The sequence below is a fragment of the Garra rufa genome, chromosome 2, assembly GCF_049309525.1.
Source record: "Garra rufa chromosome 2, GarRuf1.0, whole genome shotgun sequence".
NCBI lineage: Eukaryota > Metazoa > Chordata > Actinopteri > Cypriniformes > Cyprinidae > Garra > Garra rufa.
In genome coordinates, this window is record NC_133362.1 from 65,586,587 (window position 1) to 65,596,805 (window position 10,219).

Below are 10,219 nucleotides of genomic sequence, written 5' to 3' on the forward strand. Positions count from 1 at the left end.
TCAAGCCTGTTTGTCTTTATTGAATGGTACATTGAGATGGTAAGAACTTACTTTTAAATAAGGTTTATACATTTCTCTAAATGAAGACCACATTAAGTGTAAATATTTATTTGTTTTATTATAATTCTGCAAATTAACTAAGTGTACTTATCCAAGACCACAATATGTCTGAATATCCAATAAGCAAACTTTAGTATCTAAACCTGAAAAAAAAAAATCACACTCTTACTTGATCTGGAAAGGTATCATTAATCATTTGAGTTTTCACTTCCTGGATTGCTGTTGTAGCTCAGAAGATCATTCACTGCTTATGACACTCATATGTTGAACTGCATGCTAGTACTACTCGTACTATTTTAGTCTGTCTTTCTGTGGCAGAAATAATACAAGTGTTATGTAGGTTTGTAGTTCTAAATTCAGCAGCATTACATTTTTTTATAACCTGCCTATGTCTCATCTGATAACAAATGTCTGCTTTACTTTCACTTTGTGCTCAATACATAACAGACAAACATTTCTACATGATTTTATTGAATCACTTTAACTATGGAGCCTGTTCACAAACTTTTGTGGTGAGTCAAATCTGCAATATTGCAATGTTTGTTAGTTTTTTTTTTTTTTTATTGATGCACATTTATTTAATCATATATCCACCTCACTGAAAACGAATGACAAACATAATTTTGTAGATATACAGTAGTCAACATTTGAAGTGGATCAAAACCTTTCAATAAATTTGTCCTAAAAGCATAAAGAATTATCCTTGTCTTAGAACCACTTTGATGACCTTTTTTGATCCCCTTCAGATGTTGACTATTATATGGTATTTTTTATGTATGGACTAATAGCACTTCTCTCTCTCTCTCTCTTTCTCTCTCTCTCTATATATATATATATAAAATTTACAATCTCTGAAAATTGAACCCCATCCAACCTGGACAGTTCACTTTTCTTCTCTGTTATATCTTTATTATTGATAAACACTACATGTGTTTTGCCATGGCGTTGTTGATGGATGCCTGATGCCTGGCTTTTTTCATCTTCCGGCCTTTAGTATTGTGGTATTGGTGCTGAAATTGCTTAAAAGTCCTCATTGGAGTGCTGAAAGGTTGAGAGCATGACATCTAGAAGCTGGCTCTATCTCATGCCTTCCTTCCCAAGTCTCTGGACTATTCAGAAGACCCAGGTTTGGTTTCCAGGTGACCTTAGCTGTCCTCTCAGCCCATTTGATATAGCTGTGACTGAGTACAATTTTCTCTAAAATATTGTGTTAAAACTATTTATTAATGCATTTATTTACTTTTTATTAATTATACACAAAATGAAAACCGAAAACGGAGTGTCTATTCATACTAACTCCGCCCACCAATGTTGGTCAACAGCACAAAAATGGGAGTTGAACGTCAGCTTCTGTGGTCTCGTCTTTTTCAAGTTTTATTAATAGCAGAAAATCCTGCTATTTTAAATAAAAGTGTAAAAAAGATCTATACTTATTTGCAAATTCTGTACAAGCTTAGAGCACGTCTCTATCTCAGCAGCTCGGTCCAAAAACTCTTCCTCTGCATATGCTGTGAGTTTAGAATGCTTAACAATCATCTCGGAAAAAAGTGTGTGTGTGTGTGTGTGTGTGTGTGTGTGTAATCTCAAGATTTGTTACGTAAATCATCTATGCCATGCCAACATAGAAGAATACTTCAAAATATGCATCGCGATTTCAAAATAAAAATAAAAGTCACCCTGAATTTGCTGTAATTTGTTTAAATGTCATGAATCGCAGGCCATTTCAGGAATATAATACATAATAAAGTCAACTTATATTTTTCAGGTTAATGATTCATAAGAAAAGAAAAAGTTTTAATATGGAACCCCTCAAATGCAACTCACTGAGAAAGAATGACAAACAAGTTTTGTAGATAAATTACTTTAAAATTTATTTGCTTATAGCACTTGCAATGTTTTTCAAAAACATGTCATTTGCCTCATCAGACAGATGAACCCCATCCCACCTGAACAGTCCACCTCTCTTCCATGTTATAATGTGGTTGTCAATGAATCCACCACCAGTCTCAGCCATGAACTTTTTCATGGCACTGTTTACAAACTCCCTCGCTTTATTAATACTCCGGCCTTTTCCCCACCGCCAGACACACCTCTCGGTGATGTCGGAGAAAATCACCTTGGCCCCGGTGATTTTCTGCAGTGCAGAAATGTCCTTCCTCATGGAACTTAGGAGATCCAGACTCCTTAGTGCACCCAAGTCATTCCCCCCAGCATGGATCACCAGGACGTCTGGTCTCTGGCTTGTTGAGAGGACGGCAGGCAGTAGCTGGCTCCATCTCATCCCTCCTTTTCCATGCCACTTTACACTGGTGCTCCGCAGACCCAAGTTAGGCTCCCAGGCGGCCTCAGCTCTCTTTTCAGCCCACTTTACAAAACTGTGGCCAACAATCAGTACTACTTTCTCTAAAATATTTAAAGAAAACTATTAATATATTGACAATAAACTGACAAATATGTGATGAACTGATGATCAAGACAACAACTTACCTCGTGTCATGATCCCAGCAAGTGCTCAATCAGTAATGAAGCAAAAATGTATGAGAGGCTTTTTTTTCTGTCTGGTAAACCCTTAAAGAACGTTGCTAAGCAACAAAAATAACAATGCACTTTTCAAGGCAAAACAAATCTTGATTACCACAGTTACCTTTGCATTCCTGTGGACCAGAGATTTATATAGGAGAAATATCCGGATTTCTAAATATTTTTTACATTTAAAACTATTTATTTATTCATTCATTCATTTATTCTTTCATTCATTCATTCATTCATTTATTTATTGACAGCTAAATGAAAATCACTGAAAATATAAGCAGTTTAGCTTAAAGTTTGGCTCAGAAAAGTCATAGTTAAAGTTTGCCTTTCTAAATGATCGGGTGTACAATTATCGTACAGCGGAGAAAAAAGCAGGCTAAAAAATGCCATTGATTTACTATGGCAGAATGTCTGTGAATTTGAATCTCAACTGTCACTTTCTCACACACACACACACACACACACACACACACACACACACACGCACACACACACACACACACACACACACACACACACACACAGGCCCATAGGAACTTCGGTGCATGATTTGTCCGGCACCGTTTGCCGTAGACCCATGAATGAGGTGTCAAATGTTGCGGCTTATTGAGGAGAGGTGTGCTATGAGTTTTCGGAGCAATTGGAGATACGATGTTCAAACAGCGCACGAAAAAGTGGGCAAAAATATCCCATAGACTTTCATTGGCAGAATGTTCACGCAGGCCCAAAGGTACTTCGGCGTGTAACTCGTCCTACACCGTTTGTCATAGACCCATGAATAGGGTGACCAGACGTCCCGAAAAATTCAGGACAGTCCCGAAATCTAAGCTGCTGTCCCGAATCCCGCTCTAATTGTCCCGAAAATTATACTGAAGCAAAATCTTAAATAGTTATTGTCTGATAAAACATAAAAAACTGTCCGTGGAGCGAGGTTGAGGCTGCTCATTGGCTGCAGCATCTTGTTTTTTTTTTAGATATACCCAGAGCCATAGAGAAAGAGAGTTACGACCACTGATCTATATAATGTTCTCTATTATAGATCAGTGGTTACGACACGCTTTGATCTCGGTGCCGCGCGGTCACGTGGTTCGTGGAGCGCCCAATAGTTCCAAACAACTCCGCGCTGTCAATGTGTTTGAATGGGTTTAAGTAGGATAGACAGCAGTTTTACTATATTTGCAGCAATTTCGAGTAATTATTAACACATAATGTGCATTGATGGTGTATTGATAACTTCTCTGAATACGCTTTACAATCGCATTTTATTCTGGGCAGTGATAAAGAGACATAATTAATATATTCCCATACTTTTTGGCAGTCAAATGTGACCAAACACGTAACTTTTATTCAATTAAATAATTGTAATATATAGTTCAGTTCTATTTAGTTAATATTTGAGGAGGCTTTTTTTTAACCCTCTGGGGTCTGAGGGTGTTTTGGGGCCCTGAAAAAGTTTTGACATGCCTTGACATTTGTGCTTTTTTCAGTATGTTAAAAACATATTAATATCCTAAATCTAAATACATTGTATTTAGCACAAATTGGACTACAAAAATATGTAAGCAACATGAATGTACACTTTTAAGTTTTTGAGAAAACAATGTTTATGCGTGCATATTGAAAAACTAAATTTTTGGAGTCACTGAAATAAGGTCATCTAACACATACAGAATATTTGTTCTCGGGACTTTCGAGAATTGGATGTGGTAGGCTTGGTTTTTTTCTACCAAATGATGTGAAAATCATCTAGTATATAGATTTACATTTTTGAAGACACTTTTTGTTTCGAATGGCTGTATGCGAGAAGGCGTGAATGATCATGAATAATGCTGTGATTTACACCTGAGAAGACAAAGACCTGCATAATGAGCCGCATAATGAGCCACTCAGTCGGATGTTGACTAAGAGGAAACAACAGAAAGAATAAAGGAAAAATGAAAGGACAAAATAAATATATATTTTGTTTGAAGCGTATTTTGAATATATTTAACTATCACGTAAAATAACTTGAGATTCACTTGTGAGTGCAGTTAAACTTTTTATTAGGAACAAAAGTAATAAACACAGAAGTCAAGATGTCGTGGGTGCAATATCCAAATCACTCGCAGGAAACTTGAACACAGGAAAACGGGGAACAGCAGAAACTGCAAAGAAAACAAGTAGATGTGAGCAACACAATGATCTGACAAAGACAGAGCTAACATGGAGAAAACACATACTCTACCAGCCAAACTTTTTTATTAAAAGGTTTTTTTTTTAAGTGAGCAGTTTTTTTACATAGTAAACCTATTTCACAAAGTTAGATAATTATTTTTCTTTAAAAAAGTACCTTTGACTGGTAGTGTATAGCATAGGTGTATAACAGTTAGGTGCAAATAAAAACAGTGCAAGATAAATACAGGTGTGAGGTTTGTAATGAAGTGATACAGGAGAAACCACACATCTTCTACCTTTCATACAGATTACTTAAAAAGAGAATATTAGTTTTTTATTTGAATTGGTTTATGTAAAAGTAAACATTTCAAGCTTTCTACACGTATATGTATTATGTTTGTGAGGCACGTAATCACTGAGATTTAGGTTGTTTCATTTATGTGTCTGTGAAAAGATATAACAGAGACAGTGAAGGCAGAGCGCGTGCCCTGTCTGTTTTCTTATTTTCATAAAAGCACAGTGTATACAAATAAAAATATACCCTCTACAGTTTCGAATGATGTATTGGTTGTATTTGTACGATCAAAACTGACGGAGAATTTTACATTCTTTTCGGCGTTATTACAAAAGCGTGCCTCAAAACGCGCCGGCGCGTTTTTCGACCAAAGTTGAAACATCCTGTCATCATGAGACATTTAGATGCAGTGAAATGAAACATACTTTATAATGTTTCACTTGCTGTAGTCAAGAAATAAATTTGGCAAAAAGTCTTAACTGGTAAAATGTGTGCACATTCTGTCACAGTAACAACTTACAAATATAAAAGAAAAAAACTTACTTGTGTAAATATCTCATCTGCTGGTTCACGCCATGTCTCATTTAATGTTCATCTTCTGAAGTAAGTTTTATTCCTGACAGCCCGTCTTCTTCCAGAAAGGACTAACTTGAAAGAAAAGAAACTGCTTTCTCCTTTGTTTACTGTGATGTGGGCGTCTACTTTTGGCGCGGTGCCCTCACGTGGACGATTTGAATATGAAAAGATTGAATTGCTCTTGGGCGTGATCTAATTAAAACTAATGAAGCAGACAAGAGAGAATGGACATCGTGTTGGTTTCATACGGATTACTTTATCATAGAATATTTGATTTCGATAAACATTACTTTATTTGAAAGTATAGATATCAAGCTTTCTCTAGATATATTGCTCATGTCTCTGTGTTGTGTATTGGCTGAGTTATAGTCTATTTTAATGACGCGTTTCTGAATGAAGATCACGGAGATCAACGCGGCAGACAGCACACCCTTTTTGTTTTCTTTATTTTGTAAAATCACAATATTTTTTTGGTTTTGTGAGTATATACAAATAAAAGTAGACCCTTTACAGATTCGATTGGTGTACTGCTTTTATCTGTACAATCAGAAATGACCGAGTAATTGAAGTTCCTTTTGGGAAACTGCCACAAAACGCGTATATGCGTGTTTGGACCCCAGGGGGTTAACCCCCTTGACACAGAATGCAAATCAGTAAATATACGGTGCTCAAGGAACACTCTTGATGTTGGACTTTATACTCAGGAGATCAAAAACAGATCGTCTGACCTCAAGGTGATTTGGAGCCAGACACTCTACCGTTGCACTACAAGATAGCGGAAAAATTATTTAGTGTTTCATGCTAAAGCACTTTGATAAACTATGCAAATCCGCTAGTCTTTACACTCACAAAGTCAAGAACAGTTCGCTTGACCTCAACATAATTGGAACACGCAACCTCCCGATCCGGGGTCAGGCGCACTCTGTCGCGGCCACGAGGTCGAGAAAACAAGCTTAATTGCTTTGATTCAATTTGCAAATGAGTCACGGTAAAGGGCTGTAGACTTTATACTATGGATGTCAAGAAGAGATCAACTGATGTGATTGGAACATGCAACTGTCTGATCTGGATTCAGCCAAGCTACCGTTGTACCCCAAGACACCACAAACCTATCTGGTGTTTCCTGCTTAAGCCACCTTTGGTCATCCTGCCTTCGATAGCTCAGCTGGTAGAGCGGAGGACTGTAGATAATACATTGGCTATCCTTAGGTCGCTGGTTCGATTCCGGCTCGAAAGAGCTGGCTTTTGAATTCGGCAAGTAGATGTTTCCACGATTTCTTCAGAGATTGCAGGGCAAGATATGCAAAAGTAACACGTCAAGAGGCAGATCTGTCACAGTACACAATGACAGGAATGGTTATTACATGAGATCTCAGGCTTAATAAAAATAACAGGTCAAGATACAAATCTATCACAGTACACTGGTGATTTTCAATCCTGATCCTGGGGACCCCCTGCTCTGGGCTGTGTTTCCCAAAAGCGTTGCAATCCTTAATACAACGTAGACGCATTGAAACCAATAGAGTTGCAATCAACTTAGGCTTACGATGACTCTGGAAGACGCGGCCTTGCATTTTTGTCTGTCTCCTTTTTCTGACACACCCAGATGAGCTCATGGAGCTCTCTCCTAACTAGCTAATGATCTTAATCAGGTGTGTTTAATAAGGGAGACATACAGAGCGGTGGGATTGGAAACCACTGCAGCACACAACGACAGGACTTCTTTTCACATTAGAAGTCAACAAGAAATCACGTGACCCCCGACGTGATTTGAACACGCAACCTTCTGATCTGGAGTCAGACGCGCTACCGTTGCGCCACGAGGTCCTGAACCCAGAGATGATGTATTTTGCTTAACCCCCTTGACACAGAATGCAAATCAGTAAATATACGGTGCTCAAGGAACACTCTTGATGTTCGACTTTATACTCAGGAGATCAAAAACAGATCGTCTGACCTCAAGGTGATTTGGAGCCAGACACTCTACCGTTGCACTACAAGATAGCGGAAAAATTATTTAGTGTTTCATGCTAAAGCACTTTGATAAACTATGCAAATCCGCTAGTCTTTACACTCACAAAGTCAAGAACAGTTCGCTTGACCTCAACATAATTGGAACACGCAACCTCCCGATCCGGGGTCAGGCGCACTCTGTCGCGGCCACGAGGTCGAGAAAACAAGTCGGCGTTCCTTGCTTAATTGCTTTGATTCAATTTGCAAATCAGTCACGGTAAAGGGCTGTAGACTTTATACTATGGATGTCAAGAAGAGATCAACTGATGTGATTGGAACATGCAACCGTCTGATCTGGATTCAGCCAAGCTACCGTTGTACCCCAAGACACCACAAACCTATCTGGTGTTTCCTGCTTAAGCCACCTTTGGTCATCCTGCCTTCGATAGCTCAGCTGGTAGAGCGGAGGACTGTAGATAATACATTGGCTATCCTTAGGTCGCTGGTTCGATTCCGGCTCGAAAGAGCTGGCTTTTGAATTCGGCAAGTAGATGTTTCCACGATTTCTTCAGAGATTGCAGGGCAAGATATGCAAAAGTAACACGTCAAGAGGCAGATCTGTCACAGTACACAATGACAGGAATGGTTATTACATGAGATCTCAGGCTTAATAAAAATAACAGGTCAAGATACAAATCTATCACAGTACACTGGTGATTTTCAATCCTGATCCTGGGGACCCCCTGCTCTGGGCTGTGTTTCCCAAAAGCGTTGCAATCCTTAATACAACGTTGACGCATTGAAACCAATAGAGTTGCAATCAACTTAGGCTTACGATGACTCTGGAAGACGCGGCCTTGCATTTTTGTCTGTCTCCTTTTTCTGACACACCCAGATGAGCTCATGGAGCTCTCTCCTAACTAGCTAATGATCTTAATCAGGTGTGTTTAATAAGGGAGACATACAGAGCGGTGGGATTGGAAACCACTGCAGCACACAACGACAGGACTTCTTTTCACATTAGAAGTCAACAAGAAATCACGTGACCCCGACGTGATTTGAACACACAACCTTCTGATCTGGAGTCAGACGCGCTACCGTTGCGCCACGAGGTCCTGAACCCAGAGATGATGTATTTTGCTTAACCCCCTTGACACAGAATGCAAATCAGTAAATATACGGTGCTCAAGGAACACTCTTGATGTTGGACTTTATACTCAGGAGATCAAAAACAGATCGTCTGACCTCAAGGTGATTTGGAGCCAGACACTCTACCGTTGCACTACAAGATAGCGGAAAAATTATTTAGTGTTTCATGCTAAAGCACTTTGATAAACTATGCAAATCCGCTAGTCTTTACACTCACAAAGTCAAGAACAGTTCGCTTGACCTCAACATAATTGGAACACGCAACCTCCCGATCCGGGGTCAGGCGCACTCTGTCGCGGCCACGAGGTCGAGAAAACAAGTCGGCGTTCCTTGCTTAATTGCTTTGATTCAATTTGCAAATCAGTCACGGTAAAGGGCTGTAGACTTTATACTATGGATGTCAAGAAGAGATCAACTGATGTGATTGGAACATGCAACCGTCTGATCTGGATTCAGCCAAGCTACCGTTGTACCCCAAGACACCACAAACCTATCTGGTGTTTCCTGCTTAAGCCACCTTTTGTCATCCTGCCTTCGATAGCTCAGCTGGTAGAGCGGAGGACTGTAGATGACATGAGATCTCAGGCTTAATAAAAATAACAGGTCAAGATACAAATCTATCACAGTACACTGGTGATTTTCAGTCCTGATCCTGGGGACCCCCTGCTCTGGGCTGTGTTTCCCAAAAGCGTTGCAATCCTTAATACAACGTAGACGCATTGAAACCAATAGAGTTGCAATCAACTTAGGCTTACGATGACTCTGGAAGACGCGGCCCCGCATTTTTGTCTGTCTCCTTTTTCTGACACACCCAGATGAGCTCATGGAGCTCTCTCCTAACTAGCTAATGATCTTAATCAGGTGTGTTTAATAAGGGAGACATACAGAGCGGTGGGACTGGAAACCACTGCAGCACACAACGACAGGACTTCTTTTCACATTAGAAGTCAACAAGAAATCACGTGACCCCGACGTGATTTGAACACGCAACCTTCTGATCTGGGGTCCGTTCTTCGTACCTCGCTAACTAAGTTAGCTGGATTTGATTGTGTACGATTTTGCGTGATCTTGGATCGCTCGGTTCTTCGAAGCTCATCCGGGACTTGCTGTCATAGCAACAGGTGCGCAAGCTTAAACCTGCTCGGGAGCAGGTTTATTTCATGTAAACAGGATTTAGGCTGCGCTCCTTGCGGGTTATGATTGGTTGAAATGGCGAGGTCACATCTGATTGGTTAAAGTGCACGACTGACGCGGACTGACTCACGTGGGAAAAGAAAAGTATCTTGCAAGAAAGTGTATATATATATATATATATATATTACCGTTCAAAAGTTTGGGGTCAGTACATTTTTATTTTTTTTTATTTTTTTTAAAGAAATTAATTAAGTTGGATGTATTAAGTTATTAATTAAAAAATTATTAAAAGTTAATAATAAATAATTTACATAGTTATATATATATATATATATATATATATATCACAGGTTCCAAAACATATTT

General features: G+C 39.1%; 2 non-coding genes across 2 annotated transcripts; both read right to left on the reverse strand.

Moving 5' to 3' along the window:
• Positions 1-7,371: 7,371 nt before the first annotated feature.
• Positions 7,372-7,444, reverse strand: trnaw-cca (transfer RNA tryptophan (anticodon CCA)). Its single transcript has one exon. It is a non-coding gene; the product is annotated as a tRNA-Trp (tRNA).
• Positions 7,445-8,613: 1,169 nt separating this feature from the next.
• Positions 8,614-8,685, reverse strand: trnaw-cca (transfer RNA tryptophan (anticodon CCA)). The gene has a single exon. It is a non-coding gene; the product is annotated as a tRNA-Trp (tRNA).
• Positions 8,686-10,219: the final 1,534 nt, after the last annotated feature.